This window comes from Papaver somniferum, chromosome 10 (assembly GCF_003573695.1).
Source record: "Papaver somniferum cultivar HN1 chromosome 10, ASM357369v1, whole genome shotgun sequence".
NCBI classification, from domain to species: Eukaryota; Viridiplantae; Streptophyta; class Magnoliopsida; order Ranunculales; family Papaveraceae; genus Papaver; species Papaver somniferum.
In genome coordinates, this window is record NC_039367.1 from 41,201,245 (window position 1) to 41,219,121 (window position 17,877).

The 17,877-nt window shown below is 36.7% G+C and overlaps 1 long non-coding RNA gene across 15 annotated transcripts; it reads right to left on the reverse strand.

Moving 5' to 3' along the window:
• Positions 1 to 1,964: 1,964 nt before the first annotated feature.
• LOC113319650 lies at positions 1,965 to 16,232 on the reverse strand. Of its 15 annotated transcripts, XR_003345715.1 has the most exons (20): positions 15,510 to 16,079; positions 14,806 to 14,935; positions 14,546 to 14,676; positions 14,302 to 14,454; positions 13,981 to 14,081; positions 12,833 to 12,966; positions 10,948 to 11,579; positions 10,481 to 10,490; positions 9,295 to 9,352; positions 8,883 to 8,967; positions 8,659 to 8,778; positions 7,818 to 7,967; positions 7,311 to 7,575; positions 6,727 to 7,188; positions 5,751 to 5,874; positions 5,536 to 5,568; positions 5,099 to 5,361; positions 4,175 to 4,976; positions 3,675 to 3,827; positions 1,965 to 2,496 (listed from the first exon to the last, which is right to left on the reverse strand). It is a non-coding gene; the product is annotated as an uncharacterized LOC113319650 (long non-coding RNA). The 15 variants fall into 15 exon arrangements; XR_003345718.1 differs by lacking the exons at positions 9,295 to 9,352; positions 10,481 to 10,490 and adding an exon at positions 16,147 to 16,232 and having other exon boundaries at positions 8,883 to 8,949; positions 15,510 to 15,565; XR_003345719.1 differs by lacking the exons at positions 9,295 to 9,352; positions 10,481 to 10,490 and having other exon boundaries at positions 8,883 to 8,949; positions 15,510 to 15,565; positions 15,723 to 16,079.
• Between the last annotated feature and the right edge of the window lie 1,645 nt (positions 16,233 to 17,877).

Genomic DNA, 17,877 nt, shown 5'->3' on the forward strand with positions numbered 1-17,877 from the left:
AAGCCCTAGAATACCTTATAGCAAGAATACTCCGTCAATTTCCTAAGTTCATCAACAAACACATTAGAGGTGCGAGTGTGAATTCTACCTAAAGAATAACCTAACGCCTTGTGCTAATTAAGTTCAATTCCTAGGAGCATTAAGTTTAAGAAATAGGCTAATCAATGCAATTGTCATGCACGGACAAAGGTCAATTTCTACATATGATTACAAGAGTGTATCACTACAAACCGTAATCACATCATGCTACTCGTATTCAAGGTTATCGCTCGATGATGAACCCTAAATTAGATATAGATATGGATGTATGTTCAATCAATTCTAGACTCAACCAAACAAACATTCAATCATATTGCAATACATCAATCATGCAATTATTATAAACCGTAGAAAGTGATCGATAATATGGAGAGAAAACTAATTCATCATATCAAAAACCATGCTTGCAAAATCCGACTACATCTTTAACCAATAAAAATAAATTATCTACTTGTGTTAATGGAGTTCATAACAAGAAGGAAGAGAAAATCTATCACGTTTCTAAAACCCTAGAACAAAAGTAAAAGCAAAGATAAAAGCCGTCTTTCAACAGGGAAAAGTCTCGGCTAAATACTTTCTCTTCTCATTCCAGGTTAGCCCGTTGCCAATACGTTTCTGAGCCTATTAGCCAAGCCCAGACTAAACGGATCCAAGTCATTTTCTGAGTCAAACCGGGTCAGGTGAGTCAACTCACCATAAAGGAATTCTGGCCGATTCCAGGTCATTTCTACAGCCTCTCTGCATATTTCATTCACATACACATTCTTAATCATTCATCTAATGCAATTCAGGCATTCTCACAGCTCAAACATTCAATCTGTTGGATGTAGCTTCCACTTTCAGCTGCATCTTCGATTCTGCAACTCAGTAATCAACTACATCTCATACTCGCCCGTAATTTCAGCTGCACAACCAATTTCTCTTCTAAGCCTTCACACAGCACCAGTGACTCCATGCTTTCAATCTTCTCAGCTCCTTTGTTGCTTCAATAGCAGCTACGACTCCAGCTTCAGATGCATGACAGCAACAAAATCTTCTCCTTCTGCTTAGCCTTCAGCGTCACCACCTGAGCCATCTAATCTATGCACCATGGCCACATTGTAACAGCTTAAACAGTTCCACCAACACAACCTCCTGCAAGTTACAAGCCTAGCCAGCTCATTTGCAACAGCATCATTCTGCACACTCCCATCCTCTTCATCTCAAACAATTTCAGTCCCATTACTTTGTACCACCACTTGCAGTTAACACAACCATCTTCTCATGGCAGTGACCACCAATCTATAGCCTCAACTCTGATTCAGTTACAAGAACCATTTCCACCTAATTCATCCACCAAAACTAGGGGTGGGACTTGGGTTGGTTGGGCGGGTTAGAAGGGTTGGCCGAGACAGACCCGAGCTAGAAATCCTTTGTCCAGATTGCCCATCGAACCCGTGGAACCCATGGAGGTACTACCCAAGTCCGCCCAAGTTATGTTTGTCGGGTTCCCCGGGTTCCTCGGGTTGGCCCAAGTTTCGCCAGACATACGAATTTTTTAATATGATAATAACAATTTTAGTAATAATAAGATTTAATTGCTCCAATTATCTTACATTTCCAAATAACTACAGAATATTTATAATAATATAAACATTTTCTTTTGTATTGAATGATTAATGAGATAGATATAATTTATATTTTCATTATTAGATTTGAAGATAAATGCTAAAATAAAATTACTCTAAATAAATAATGATCATAGTTACAAAAAGACGTGGTAATTGACTCCTTGATCAAAAGAGTCAAAGAGCGGACAGGATTGGCCGAAAAGGTTCATCTTACGGTCATTATCGTCCAGATTTCGTTTGACTTGGACGACTGGGAATAATAGGGGGCACACTTATTTAAAACGAAGGGAGAAAAAAAAAATAACTAAACAAGACTTCCCACAAAACGAGATTTACCATATATATCACCTCACAGTTTTACCATAAAAACAATTCTATCAGTTCTTGATTTATACGAAGCACCTCCCAGTTTTACAATAAAAACAGTTCCATCAGTTTTAAATCAGTTCCTGCAGCAAGTATGCACCAAAAGGTGCTTATCTCAATGTTAGCAGTAAAGCATCCTTAGGCCAACGGAAACGATGCGGGAAAAAAAAACAGGAACAACTTATTCAGAGTAGCCAGAATCCAGAACAACATACAGATGCAGAACAACATATAGATGCCGTTGATGTTGACCTTTGTAATAAAAGGTCCTTGGGCCAGCTGAAACGATGGGAGAAAAAAAGGCAGGAACAACAGAGAGACGCATACTCGGTAAAACCCCTAACTTTAATTTATAAACCCTAACTTTAATTTACATCAGCATCAAAATTTTCTTCTCACAAGCCAATTTGTTTGATGGTCTTTTATTCAGAATCAAAGCGTTGCCCAGCAAGTAGGTTCCCAAGAGCACGACGATCTTAACCTGAATAATAAAAGGTCGTTAGGCCAACAGAAACGATGGGAAAAAAAAAACAACTTATTCAGACTAGCCAGAATCCAGAACAACAGGCAGATGCAGTCTTGGTAGAAGTTGCACATTCTCTGCAATCCAATGTAAAGCATTGGGTATTTTTATTTGATGTGTTCATGAATGTGCAGTCTTCTTGCAGGTATACATACATTAGTACATAATTAACTGCATTGTTTTGTTTGTCTTTTAAACAGAATCAAAGCGATCCTAACCATTGTAATAAAAGGTCCTTGGCCCAGCTGAAACGATGGGAGAAAAATAAGCAGAAACAACTTATTCAGAGTAGCCGGCATCCAGAACAACGGACAGATGCATACTCGATAGAAGTTGCACATTCTCTGCATTTGTTATTTTTATAATGATGTGTTCATGAATATATAATCTTCTTGCCAGTATACATACATTGGTACATAATTAACAAAAGAAATCATATATACAACAGTACTAATAAACTTTAAATTAAAAGCATTATTTTTTTGATATTTTACTCAGAATCAAGTAGGTCCGCAGAATAAATCTCGGCGTAAGAGAGATTTATCGATCAAAGAGGTGTACAACATGTCAAGATTTCTAGACTAGATAAAATCAAATTGTTTGCCATCTGACAAAACTAATTGTATATGTTATAGGCTACCCATACCAAACGGAGACGTACATGCGACACAAACCACTTCCACAATATTGATGGCTCAGATAGTCCGGTAAATACCTAAACATATTATTCATAGGCCCATACAGCTGGAAATATCTAATTGATTGTATATCAATGTACAGGTTAGTTCAAGCATTCTGGTACAGGGGAGTTCAAACATTTCGGACTACGACGCATCCCTGGAGCCCACGGAATCAACTTATATCAAAACGTAACATCTCTTTTGCATAATTGTTCATCTCTAGAAAAAATGTCATGGAATCTGTGAGCTTCGAAATCATGCGGATTCATGTGGTTCAGCCAGTATTGGTAAAATAATGTCCAGACAACACAGGGTTCGTAAAAAAAGCAGCAACAGATTATGTGTACCCATTACAGTGGTCTTGGTATACACCTACGACATAAGTTTACTAATGGCTAGGAATGTAACAGTTAAAGCATCCGTTTAAATAGAATTGAGTGTAAGCAAATTGCATACCTCATGATTGGCTATGCAATAGGCAGGAACTGGACTGGCAACGTGGAAAACTCCATTGCATTCTACAATGGCAGCACATAGGATGTTGTAATCAAGCAACTCTACCTTAAAGAGTTGAATGTTCTTCAGTTTTCTCAGCAGCTAATAGATCACCTGATAAGAGGATTCACGTAGCATAAACATAGAGTACTGAAATAGGAAAGATTCTCGGTTGAAATTTTGTAACGTGCAAACAAGTTGAGGACTATTACACATATAGCAAGCATGTTATGATTTTGCAATCACTCTACTTTAAGCAACTGATAATACTCATGTATACACTTCATTATTAACTACCACTAACTATGTCTAAATTTGTTGGTGTGTACAGGTCAGTTGCTAATGAAGATTTTACATCAGATGGTTCCGATGAATTCTGTGGTCTTTCGGACGAGGAGGAAGATGGTATAGACAGAATTGAACACCAAAAAAATAATTTGCGTATGTCTGTTCGTCATTACCTTGGTGAAATGGATATAGAATGTTCTTCATGTGGAGCACTGCATTGGATTGATGAGAGGACAACCGACTCATCCAAGAAGAATCCAAAATTTTCAAGATGTTTCCGCAAAGGAAAAGTAATACTCCCTGCGCTGCTGGAGCCTCCAAAAGAACTAATGGATTTACTTGAAGGAGACGATGCCGAGTCGAGGTTTTACAGAGATCACATGCGGGAGTACAATGCTTCAAACGCCTATACCAGTCTCGGTTGTAAACCGGATAAGAGGGTCCTGAAGGGGAAGGGCCCAAAAGGTTTTGCAATTCATGGTGAACTTCGACATAATTCCGGAACTTTACTACCAGACGAGGGTAAAGACCCAATGTATCATCAGCTGTATTTCTATGACCCAGATCAGGCATTGGCTGTTCGTGCAACACGGAATCCCAAGCTGGATAAAGAAGTTCTTAAAAAGGTCCAGAAAATTATCTCAGAACATAATGTTTTTTGCGATAAATATTACCAGGCACGAGAACTTCTGAGCAATGCTGACTCCACAGACAATAGTGTCAAAGTCATCATGTACTACGAGCAATCTACAGATGAAAGGCGTTATAACCTACCAACGGCCGATGAAATCTCTGTAATATTACCCGGAGATGGTTCTCAGAAGCCTGACTTCAGAGATATAATACTTCACCGCAAGGGGAGAAATGGATTCAAACGTATTTCAGAGTGTCACCCTGCATACTTTCCCCTGCATTATGTTTTACTGTTTCCATACGGCGAGATGGGTTGGCATCCTGATATGAAGCAGCTGGACCCTGAAACAGGAAAACATACTACTAAACCTTTAACTGTGAAACAATTTCACAGTTTTCGTCTATTTAAGCGCCAAAGCGAGTATTCTACCATACTAAGAGCAAAAAAACTTTTTTAACAATACCTGGTGGACGCTTGGGCATCAACAGAACAGAACCGTCTGTATTGTCTTAAGATAAACCAGGATAAGCTGCAAGCAGATTCGTATGAACATATAAAGGCCTCGGCGGAATCCGGGCTAACTCCCGAAGACTTGGGTAAGCCATATGTATTACCATCGAGGTGGTCCTAGGCATATGTATGAGATTTATCAAGATTCAATGGTCATTACCCGGTTTAATCATCATCCAGATATCTTCTTAACAATGACCCCGAATCCGCGTTGGCCTGAAATTCAAAATGCGCTTGAACCACGTCAATATGCGTCGGATCGTCCAGATCTCATAGCACGTGTATTCGAATTAAATAGAGACAAGTTGATGAAAGAAATAAAGAAAGGGAATGTGTTCGGAAAGGTGGTTGCTCATGTGTACACCATTGAATTTCAAAAACGTGGTTTACCTCATATGCATGCTCTTATATTCCTGGATGGTCCTGAAAAAATAAAGACAGTTGAACAGGTTGATAAATTTGTCAGTGCCGAATTTCCAGGTGAAGAAACAGATCCAGCTTTATTTGATACTGTCAGAAAATGCATGGTGCATGGTCCATGTGGTGTGGACTCCATGTGCATGAAAAATGGAAAATGCAGCAGAGGTTATCCGAAAAAAACATACCGAGTGTACAAGTATGGACGAAGGCGGATATCCAATATATCGTCACCGCGATAATGGGAAGGAGGTATTGGTACGAACTGCATTCAAAGCGAACAACACAAATGTGGTTCCATACAATCCTTATCTGTCAAGGATGTTCAATTGCCACATTAATGTTGAAATCTGTGGGGGTGTAAGGGATGTTAAATATATACACAAATATATCTATGAAGGACACGATCGTGCAACACTAATTGTCGGTGAATGTGATGAGGTACAACAATACATTGATGCAAGATATATTGGGGCACCTGAGGCTACGTGGCGTTTATATGGGCACTCAATGCATCAGGAAGAATCTAATGTAGTTCGCTTGGCTATTCATCTTCCCAACCAACAGAGGTTTGTTTATGATGCAACTAAGTCAATGGACATGGTCACTGTTGCTGCAAATAACTATAAGTCAACATTGATGGGGTTCTTTGAGTATTATTGCAAGCATCCGGCAGCCAAAGCATATACTTGTCAAGAGTTCCCACAACATTTTGTATGGGACAAAAAAGAATGAAAAGAAAGGAAACAGGGTTTCGCAATTGCAAGGATGTACTTCATCAGTCCTAATGTCGGTGAATTGTATTACCTGCGGTTATTACTAACAGTTGTAGCCGGTGCAGATTCATTTGACAAACTGAAAACTGTTGGGGATGCTGATTCTAGGAAACTGCATCGTACGCTTAAAGGAGCATGCATCGCATTAGGAATTTTAGGAGATGACAATGAATGGTCTAAGTGTTTAGGAGAGGCAGCAGTGATGAAAACTGGGGTTCAACTAAGAAAACTTTTCAAGATAATTCTTTGTGACTGCAATCCTAATCAACCAAACGTTTTGTGGTCAAAGTTTAGGCAACACATATGCGATGATTTACATTCTAAACTACGCATGAAGTATAATATCAAGAAGCCAACAGATGAGCAAATATTTGATTATGGGTTATACCTTTTGGATGAACAATTGCGTGAATCTGGCAAGTCGCTCGAAGATTTTGAGGACATGCCAAGATCAAAACTAACATGGAGTGATGCTGTTGGTGACAAGTATATGTGGGAGTATCGGTGTCTACAACTTGCAGTGAGTGATGCTGAGGTCGAAGAGAGCATCAGGAAGTTGAATCCTGCACAGACATCAGCGTACAACGCCGTGTTTAATTCGGTAAGAGATGGTGAGGTTAAACTGTTTTTTCTAAATGGCAGTGCGGGAAGCGGTAAAACATTTCCGTATAACACATTAGCAAATAGCTGCCGCAGGGATGGGAACATAGTTTTAACTGCTGCTTCGTCTGGCATTGCTTCACTACTGCTGGTAGGAGGTCATACAGCGCACTCGACGTTCAAGATTCCCTTTGAAATTGCCGAAAACAGTGTTTCTGGGGTTGACAAACAAGATCCAGAGTCTAAAATGCTGAAACAAGTAAAATTGATTATATGGGACGAAGTACCCATGCAACATAGATTTTGTGTGGAAGCAGTTGATAGAACTCTACGTGATATTGGTAATAAGGAAAAACCATTTGGTGGAATTACCGTTGTTCTAGGAGGAGACTTTAGGCAGACATTGCCTGTTGTAGCCGGTGGATGTCGCGAAGAAGTGGTTGCAGCATGTCTGAGGAGATCAGTACTTTGGAATGACGTCACTGTATTGGCGCTGCACCAAAATATGAGGCTGGATGCGCTTGAAGCTGATAGTGTATCTTTTGCAAAGTTCTTGGTAGAGGTACGAATCTTACTTTGTTTTTCACATGCTTTTGTTCCATTTATCCTTGCACATGGCTCTGATTTATATATGAATCTGTTGGATATAAATGATAGGTTGGTGATAATCCAAAAGCAACTGTTAATCTTCCAAACACAATAAATAGATGCGAGAAAATGGTTGAACTCATAACCAGTCTTTACCCCTGGCTGGGAACAAAAGAAAGGGTATCTACAGAACGATTTACTGAGCGTATTTTACTGTCAGCCCGTAATGATGACGTGAAGAAGATTAATGCTGAAGCAACGAAAAAATTAGACGCAGATATGTACACATACCTTGTTGCAGACAAGTTAAATCCAGATGATGCTGGGAATATTCCACACTTTTCCAGCGAAAACCTGCAGAATTTAAATCCACCTGGAATGCCTCCATTCAAGTTGATGCCCCATCATGATGTTGAGAAATCTTGCACCAACAGAAGGCCTCTGCAACGGCACAAGAATGTTGGTCACTAGATGTGGACAGCATGTAATTGAAGCCAAGATTATAACTGGCGAAAAGACCAGAGAAATTGTATTTATCCCAAGGATAAATTTCAAACCATCTGTGTCAGAGATGAATATAAACCTGACAAGGCGTCAGTTTCCTGTCCGTCCTGCTTATGCTATGACGATCAACAAGTCACAAGGACAGTCAGTAAAATACGTTGGAATTGATCTAAGCATTCCTGTGTTTAGCCATGGTCAACTTTACGTAGCATTGTCTAGATGCACTGCCGCACATAGAATAACCGTGCTACTACCAAATGAAACAAAGGAACTTTCAACTACAAACATTGTCTACCCCGAGGTTTTATTGTAGAGCTATATATTGAATTCACATATGAACATTTATGTAATTTTGGGATGGATTACTCTTTTTTTAAATTTTTATGCATATCAACAACTATTTTTATTATTCTGAATTTCAGTAATAAAAACAAATGATAACTCAACCATCACATTGTAAAAAAAAAGGTCAGCCTCAGATACATATGAACTACAGGGTATGATGTGATACATCATGCCATTGCCATATACTAATCTACAAGTATGATCAAACTTTAAAACTCCCTAAATAAAAAAAACAGAAGCATTACGTTATAACTACAGTAACATGGAATTTGATTTTATATACCTTGATTAGGAGGTGGAGGTGACAAACTCACTGGCTTGAACGACTGGTGGAAATATTGCCCTTGCTTCCTCGCCAAAGAACCTGAAGCTTGAAGGTATGCATTAGCAGGAAGAGCAGGCCCTGAGTCAATCAGTTACAAAAGTAAGTCATGATAGAACATTAATGAGCATTCCAGTGAAGGAAACAAATAAAGCTCAAAGACATAATACAAACTGACATCATACCTGGTGATAGTGGTGAACACACTGGTGAATGGCTCGGTTCTTGACTGTGAAGGGACGGAAGGCTTAACTGAAAAACCCAAAGGGGCTGTTATGACAGAAGCATGATCAACGAAGGCAACATTAAATTAACGAGAACATTCTAATAATAAAGGATTACTATGAAATTCAAGGATAGAATTTGTGTCATGAATTACTATGTTTAAAAATATATTAATATACCAATTGCAGATCTAATTAATGTTTTATCATGGCTGAACAGTATATATACAATTTTAAAAATATATTGAATCAGAAGTGAAACAAAGCAGGAATTAAGAGGTCTGGAAAGAAAAAGAAGAATAGCGTGTTCTTGCTTAGGGGATTAATCATACAGGTACATAAGTATACATTCAACTGCATCGAAGGTTCTTACATCCTGAGTAAATCCCTTTTCTTCTTTGTGCCTGATAACAAAATCTTATACTCTTTCCCTTGAAGAACAATAACAAAATAAATATTATGATTTTAAAAGAAAGGATATCAGTCACACATGTAGAAGCAATTGATGGTCACATCGCTGTGGTGGGATTAAAAGAATGTATTTTTCATGTTTATTACCCATGTTTATGTGATTTATGTTCACAGTTCATTCACAGACAAACTTACATTTTTAAAGATATATCATTTCCAGTATCCTCTATTGTTCCTCGATGATCTTATATACAATTAATCTATTCTGTGTCTTATAATTTATCTCTTGGATTATAAAGCCCGTCTTGGTTAACTAATGGTCATCTCCTTTAATTATCTTGGTTAAAGTGCATATTCAAATTCATATTGAACGATGCATCATTCAATTTCAAAAGTCTTACCATCAGTCCAAATAATGACCATGGAAATGATTTGTAGTTGTTTATATTTAAGATCACAACCCTACTTGCCCTATATTCGTCTACAAACAAGCTTTCACCAAGACATTCAATTCATACTTGAAAACAAATTCACTCAAAAGTATAAAACGAGTACTTCCTAAGCTGACTGTAAAAGCTTAAACATAGGCAAATGATCACGACAAAGATAGTAACATAAGCAAAGCGGTAATGTTCTTCTATATTACTACATACATGCGAGTCAAATGCCATGGAAAAGAAAAGGAAGACGAAAATGCACCAAACTATAACCTACTTTACTCAATCTATTTAGACGAGTCATTCTCTTAAGAATTACGTAAAACAAATATTTAGCTGCCAGGATGGTTATATTTTAGTTTAGTATGTTTTTCATCTTTATGTGTCAATTAGGCTCACAGGCAAAATAGCGATATTTCTGGAAGTGTTTAAGACGAGGTATGCAAACATTGTAAAGTAATAGTAGTATACATTAAATCAAGAAATTGGTAAAATATGAATTGCAAATCAAACCCAGCAACTAACATCAGCAACCCCAGCTACGTAACAAAACCTGATTGTGCCACGACCCCTAAGCTAGGTTCTAAAAATATATGTGTAGACAATATGCACACATCAATGATGCAATATAAATTTAAGTTCTAGAAGATGGTCGCCATTAAACTGTTAATGGTGCAGTTTCATGCAGCTGTGTCAGCAATTACCACCCACATTTTGTAATCTGCATTGGTAAATCATTACCGATTAACAGGTAAGAGTTTAAGAAGGTATTAGACATTAACAGTAAGAATGGATAGAAATAACTTCAATAAAAATACAAAATCATTACAGGAACATGAAGTTGGAATCGCTACTAGGTATAGGCAATCTATTGATGTGATCACTAAAGGTTGAACATTAAATCCATTTATTTAGGTTGAACACTTATACTCAAATCCATTTTTTACAGTTTATATCACTAAAGTCCCTCGGGTCTTCTATTTTATATGATGTTACAATTACGTAAATGTAAATTTTAAAAATATAATTTCAAATATTTTATACATTACAGCTCATATTATACAAATTTATATGACTGATTCTCAAATTCAATGTAATGGTCGACTAAATCACGTGATACATGTACTCAAAGAATCAAAAAAATAGAACTAATTAGAATAATCATACAAGGTAATTACCTCAATTTCAGATCCTGAAAAGCACAGGAATATTTATTGGCGAACCTCTTCCAGATTCATTCCATCTTTCCCTGTAATCTTCCTTTGCAGCTTCACCAATTCGAGTACAATCAGAACCTCAACCAACTGCAATTCCATCCTACATCTTTACCAGAACAGCACCACCATGTTTTGGCATCATCTCTTCCATTATCAACCACTACAAAACCCAAATCTCAACTTAGTCTTCTGAGATTTCACATGAAGCCAGAAAACCAATTCAAACCCTAAGATATCTGTTCTTAGCTACAGCAGCAGAAACCCCTAATTCATCTTCGGTTCTTCCAATTGATGACCTAATTCTTCAATTCGCCGTACCCCTACACAGATTAATAACCATTTACATAACCCATTGATGATTCTTCTTTTCTGCCTTATCTGCTTCAACGGAACCCTTGAAATAAACCGTCTTTTACATAATTCATCCACCATTTCTTGTTGTTCTCGGATTCAAATTCAACTACCAGAAGATTCATCTCTCATTTTTCACACAATGATTCACAGCCAAAACAGCTGAATCAATGGTGCAGCCGCACTATTCTTTGTGGATCTTCCAAAATCGGTCTCTTCAATTGCGGTTACAGGGTTGTGGCCTAAAAAATTATAAAAAAATTAGGGGTTTTTCAGATTAGATAATCTTTTTATAAATGATAAGTGAAAGTATCGTATTTGATACTAATGTGAAGGTTATACACAAGAATTTTAGCAGTAAGACTTTTTCATACATTAGCAGTAATACTAATTTGTAGCTCTATTTGGATTCCTCCCTCTCAGATTCTCAGACAAGAAAAAAAATAATAAAAAAAAATAGTCTTTAGTGGTGCTATACAGATAAAGTTCATCTACAAATAATGGACAATAGACAGCCGGATGTGTTCATGAATATGCAGTCATCTTGCCAGGATACATACATTAGTACATAATTAACAAAAAAAAAAATCATATCTACAACAGTACTAATTAACTTTAAATTAACGGCATTATTTTCTTGGTATTTTAATCGGAATCAACCCGTTTCCCAGCAAGTAGGTCCGCAGAATAAAACTCGGCATAAGAGAGATTTATCGATCAAAGAGGTATACAACATGTGTTATTATTTCAAGATTTCTAGACTAGACGCTGACAAAATTAACTGTATATGTTATAGGCTACCCATACCAAACGGAGGCGCACATGCTACACAAACCACTTCCACAATATTGATGGCTCAGATAGTCCGGTAAATACCTAAACATATCATTCACGGGCCTAGACAGCTGAGAATATCTAATTGATTGTATATCAATGTATAGGGAGTTCAAGCATTTTGGTACAGGGGAGTTCAAACATTCTGGGCAACGACGCATCCATGGAGCCCATGGAATCAACTTATATCCAAACGTAACATCTCTTTTGCATAATTGTTCATCTCTATAATTCTTATGTTTATCTATATTTGCTTCTAATTCAAAAAAAAAAAAAAAAGTAGAATTTGCGAGCTTTGAACTCATGTGGATTCCTGTGGTTCAGTCCGTATTGGTAAAATAATGTCCAGATAAGTTCTTTATAGGTCTAAAAAACAAGGTAATAATTAGGCATTACCAAGACTCCCCTGTACATTGCCTCAAAAGAGATGACACAGGGTTCGTAACAACAGCAGCAACAGATGACACAACTACTACCCTCTTTTGCCTCACTACATGTTGTTACAACATTATGTGTCCCCATTACGGTGGTCTTGGTATCCACCTACGACATAAGCTTACTAATGACTGAGAATGTAACAGTTAAAGCATCCTTTTTATTTTTATGGAACATATGATAGAGCCCCCGGTAAAATAGAATTTAGTGTAAGCAAATCGCATACCTCAGGATTGGCTACGCGATCGCCAGGAACTGGACTCGCAACGTGGAAAACTCCATCGCATTCTACAATGGCAGCACAAAGGTTGTTCTCAGCAACTTTCTTCAGTTTTCTCAAATGACCGTTCTTTTCATCACCTGATAAGAGGTTTAACGGAGCATAAACATAGAGTACTAAAACACGAATCTTCCTCAAAATGGGGGTAATTCTTGGTTGAAATTTAGTAAAACGTGCAAACAAGTTGAGGACTATTATATATATAGCAAGCATGTTTTGATTTTGCAGTCACTCTACTTTAAGCAACTGATAATGCTCATGTATACACTATGTGTAAATTTGTTGGCGTGTACAGGTCAGTTGCTAATGAAGATTTTACATCAGATGGTTCCGATGAACTCTTTGGTCTTTCAGATGACGAGGTTGAGCAAACAAGTTGAGGACTATTACATATATAGCAAACAAGTTGAGGACTCAAAATGGGGGTAATTATCACTTGAAATTTAGTAAAACGTGCAAACAAGTTGAGGACTATTACATATATAGCAAGCATGTTTTGATTTTGCAATCACTCTACTTTAAGCAACTGATAATGCTCAGGTATACACTTCATTATTAATTACCACTAACTATGTGTAAATTTGTTGGCGTGTACAGGTCAGTTGCTAATGAAGATTTTACATCAGATGGTTCCGATGAATTCTGTGGTCTTTCGGATGACGAGGTTGAGCCCCGATCATAGGAGGGAGAACTCACGTATTCGGCCATGGCTAACTATACGTAGCTTTGTCAAGATGCACTGCTGCAAATAGGATAACAATGCTACTAGGAGAGGATACTGAAAAACTTGAAACAACTAACATTGTTTATCCAGAAGTTTTACTTTAAATTACTCATATTTATTTGATTTGGCATAACTATTGACTTTAATGTTCATTTTTTCTACATTCATGTTTAGTTTATTCAGTTCTAGCTTGAGGAAACTAATAGTTTATCCATCAGTTCTTCAATTTGAAAGTTATTTTATTTCCCGTATATCTTCTATTATTCCAGAAGTTTATCAAAAATAAATAAAAATCTACTGTCTCTTTAGAGAACGATTTTGCTTAAACTAATACCTTGAAGAGGTCATAAACCAAAGGTCGTAGCAGTACCTGAAGTAAAGACTCTTGCCAATTGTTGAGGTTCTCAAGTGACTTGCCAACATTCACACCCTACCGGCAGAAAAAGCCCCTGATCTAACAGTTCTCTCTTCCTGTAATAAGAAATTTAACTCTGTAATTGAGCAACAAAACTTAATGCCATTATACAAGTGATAAATGGACAAATAGAAGAAACCAAATTTGGGCTGATTGGAGAAAATCAACTTCCTCTTGATACATAGATAAAATTTTAGGGACACCTAAGAAGATAAGTCTTAATATTGAGTTTCTATTTGAATGGCATGAAAAAATAATAAATAAAAGCCTACATACCTGAAACTGCCAAATCTTGACACTCATCAGCTCCCTCCTCAGTAACATAGATACTAACAATAAGTAAAACTACTAAAAGCATACTTTCGTTTAATTGAAATTGCAGCTAAATGCCCACTTCATTAGGAACTGATAACACTCATTTACATCCTCCTGCAATGTGATCATTCAATCAATCCAGATTAGATGATTTGAATTGAAGATCAACCTCTATGGAAAATGATGAGATATGAAAAGGACAGACCTTTGTGAGTTTAAGAGCAGTCATGTGTTGGTGTTGATATTCCATTGGGTTTTCAGTTTCAACCTCATCAATAACATTTAGCATTACTGCCGCAACTAAAACTGATGGAAGGTAATGAAAAAACTTGGAATCTGAAACGTAAAAATGATGAAAGTACAGTCAGAAAACAGAAATAACCTTAGTTTTACCACAAACGGTCTATTAACGGAAGAATATGTTCACATCTTTGGAGGAATTCCCAATCTTGATTGTTACTTAACCCAAATCTTCTAATAATGTGATCAAGCAATGAAATAAGAGTTGCTGGATTCATCTTCCATTCAAGTGTTGATAGAATTAAAAGCTCCATTCTCTGGATTGTTTCGGCTTCATTTACTTAGATTCTTCAACCTGTACAAAACCAAAATTTAATAAGATATTTTGAGAAAGGTAACATCAGATTAAGAAAAAACATAATTTTTTGATTTATACATATTTTGACGTATTTTGAAAATCTTACAAAATTAATTCGTCCAAAAGAGAGTAATCTATATAGGTAACTAACAGAAAGTATAGCAGTAACAAAATGTATAATAACAAATGACTCTTTGTATCCATTTTATTGCTTCTTTACGAATTGATTCCAGGAATGAAAGCTGACAAGTTTCAAGATTAATTGAGATTAGATTGTAAGTTACTCAAACATCAAATTTCCGGACCACAAGTCTGATATACCATCAAACATTCATAGTCTATAAAAGTGCAGGAAATGCAAGAAAAAAAACAGCATTGGTTATGACCCAAGAAACCCGTATCCAAGACAAAATGTATACTATCTTTGATTGATTGATGTCTATAATAGCTTAGGTTCATTTGGTCATACTAAAACTTCAAACACGCTATCTGCTTATGATCTAAGGGAATAGTGCATGCTATAATAGCAAAATTAACAAATTGAAAAAAAAAATAGCAAAATTTAACATACCTGACAAATAAGTAGTTAGAGCAAACATATCCAAACTCCAACAAAATGATAATTTTCTGTGCGAGAAGAAACAAAATGAAATCAATCACTGAAACAAGGACTTCAATTCTAAGTTGCAAAAAAGTTTCCATGGATACGAAATAATTGGAGATTATAGAATGATGAATTAATGACGAATCAGTGAAAAGTAGATTCGTTTAAAGCCTAATTTACTTGAGTTTTTTTGGCGAATTTGAAAAACGAAGATGAAAATGTTGGGGAAATGTTAGGGTTAGGGGAACTTTGAGAAGAAAATGATGGAAATGAGAAAGATAATGTAAATGAAGAGATTAGGTACAACAACATTTTGATTCAGCAAAAAAGAAATTGAGCTCTCTGTCTGTGTATGTATACAGATGGTTTGGAATTTTAGGGCTAAAAGTTTCTTAGTAAAATTTGGACGGAGAAGAGATAAGAGAGGAAGGAATTCTAAGAATTTGGGAAACGACGGAGATATCCATGATTTTGGCTACCAAACATCTAAGAATAAATATCCACGTGTTGTTGTAACCTGTATTCCTCTTTGTAAAACAGATCTTTTTAATTTATTTTTTTTCTATTCAAATGTATCCATCTGTGTATAAATTTGGATCCTTACATCAACGCGTGTTTAGAGTGTACCAATGTCTGCAAAGGTTCTCCGGTTACGCTAAAATTTGGAGAAAAGTATTAAGCTCAGGTACAAGGTCATTTTAGTGTTTAGTTTTAATTCTCGAATGATAGTGAAATTATAGTGATGACTAACCACTATTGTTTCTTTCGAATTGATTAGCCTCCTATTAGTATCGTCAAAATAATTTGAAATTATATGGGGCTATACAGTTTTTTCAAGAGGTTATTATAGTAAAGTAATCATGCTTTTTTTTAAACTGGATTCCAGAACTAAGTCTAATAATGAGTTAAATCATACAACAAAAAATAGTCGAACAGGTCAAGCGCGGGCCGTAGGAGGGAGAAAAAAAATCCATGGTATGGATATGGCACAACAACAAAAAAATCTATGGATTCCAAAATAAAATAAAATGAGTTGGAACGGCATATGTAGGGAGAACAATATCAATATGAAATCATTTTTTCACAGTATCATCCGAATTGAGTTTTATGAATAATTTTTCATATCAACATTTATTTTATGAAATACATGTGAACATCATGGGGTCTAAGTAACTAAATTGCTTACTTATTTTTTAAAATTATTTGGATACGTTGATTAAGATGTAGTCTGTTTTAATGTATGTAAACTGATGACTATCACGAGAGGTTGAGTCGGGGCCGTAAGCCCCAGGTGATACCTAGTACCAATTATAAAAACTAGTTTTATATGACTATGTCATAGTTCTTCGGGTTGGGCGGGTTACTTGGGTTAGAAATATTTGTGTCCATACTTGCCCAAATTTAACGCTGGTTTATAAAATTTATGCCCAAACTTGCCCAAAGTTCTGAAATACGTTGCCCATGTCCGCCCAACGTTCGGGTTGGGCATGGGTTGGACGGGTCAACCCAACCCAAGTCCCACCCCTAACCAAAACCCATCTTTGCCATTCATTCCCTTCATCCTCCATTGCAGCGCACAACACAACCATCTGTATCTTCAACCAAAACCTCTCTCTGAGACTGCAAGTTCACAACTAGCCTTTGGACCACAAATCCCAGTAAACCATTCAACTGAATCAGTGTTCAACAACTGCATTTCTTCCACTTGCTGCCAACCCAAGTATGCCACCATTTTGGCTTCATTGTCTCAGCCAGCAAATTCAAACCTTCCCTGAATCAACTCAAAATCCAACCATTTTACTGTCAATTTCAGGCTCGAGTTGAACCCAAGCTTCATCCCCAGCTTTGCATTACATTGAGCCTCAGCAACATAAACCCATGAAAATCATTACTTCCACCTGCAATCTCCCATCACAGTTGCACATCTTACCATCGACTTAGTTCAATCATTTCCTTTACTTCATTGCAGCAGAACTCAAACCCTAAGAAGCATCTACAGTTCAAACCCCCTTGCAGATTCAATTCCACTATCCCTTGTATCCATTCAATGGTTCATTCCACAACAAAACCCTAAATTTATTTCCATCTCAGCTCAATCGTTCATGGCAGCAGCTACACGACTTCCTCTTAACCAATTAATCCATTCGATGACAACAAATCAAACCCATAATCACCAACTACAATTTCTGCAGCAGCAACTGGTCTTCAGATCTTCCTTGCATATCATATCAACTCAAGAATGAGCTCAATTTTTCCTTCAGCTGTAACTTGTCTAAAAACTCATCCATCTGACCTTTATAGCATCATCTCCATCATCTCTATTCAAACCCTTTCT